The sequence below is a fragment of the Octopus bimaculoides genome, chromosome 7 (assembly GCF_001194135.2).
Source record: "Octopus bimaculoides isolate UCB-OBI-ISO-001 chromosome 7, ASM119413v2, whole genome shotgun sequence".
Lineage (NCBI taxonomy): Eukaryota > Metazoa > Mollusca > Cephalopoda > Octopoda > Octopodidae > Octopus > Octopus bimaculoides.
Window position 1 is genome coordinate 11,292,317 of NC_068987.1, and position 817 is coordinate 11,293,133.

The window sequence follows — 817 nt, forward strand, 5'->3', positions numbered from 1 at the left end:
CTCTCTCTCTCTCTTTCACACACACAAGAAGCAGGCAGACCAAAGCCAAGCAAGCTAGCAGGCGGTTGGTCTACCAGCTTTCTCTCTCTCTCTCACATTCGCTGTGTCTCTCTCTCACATTCGCTGTGTCTCTCTCTCCCTCTCTTAACCATCACCACCACCACCACCACTGCTACTATAATATCTCTTCTTCTCTGCCTGTGCTCGCCTTCCCTGCTTGTGTGTATGTAGTGTCTGCTCAGTCAACTGAAACACAGCTGCCTTTCAAATGATTCATCTCACTTTTCTCCTCCTTTTCCAGAAAGCTATAAATGTTGAGCAGGATGCATTTCATAATGCCTACTGGTGCTTTGACGGTGAGTAAATTCACTCTTTAATTTTTAACACTTTTCTTCCTCATCCCCCTTGAAAAGTGCAGAAAAATTAGATGAAAGAGCAGCAGTAAGTGCGTGCCGAGTTCTTCTTTCTCTCTCTGTTGTGTTTCGAGAGAAAGAGAGAGAGATAACATTTTTTTGCCCGTCCACCCTCCACCTTTCCACCACAAACCCGGCTCTCCTTCATCATCCTGCTCCGCCTCGTCCTCATCACGTTTTCCTATTTCTCATCTCACCTTCTTTCTTTACTTTGCTATTTATCGCTTCGGAAACAACGTTTGTGTGTTCTGTTCATATTTGTCGCTTATTTATTTATAACTCACACCGTGAAAGAATAAAGAAAAAATTTTTTTTCTCCATAAACCCCTTCCCCCTGGTATATATATCTACATCGCTTGAAATAAATAATAATATTGATACAATTAATGTTTCTTTTTTTTTTT

General features: G+C 41.5%; 1 protein-coding gene across 23 annotated transcripts in view; it reads left to right on the forward strand.

Annotated features, from left to right (window-relative positions):
- The window catches only part of LOC106882391 (trithorax group protein osa), a 656,478-nt gene that overhangs the window by 437,637 nt on the left and 218,024 nt on the right, over positions 1-817 (forward strand). For 16 of the 23 annotated variants that reach the window (XM_052969220.1, XM_052969219.1, XM_052969227.1 and 13 more), the window contains one exon: positions 302-356. The exons of the other annotated variants lie outside the window; for them this stretch is intronic. The gene's annotated coding sequence lies outside the window, so the exon portion shown is untranslated. The remainder of the gene's footprint in view (positions 1-301; positions 357-817) is intronic. 23 annotated transcript variants of the gene reach the window in all.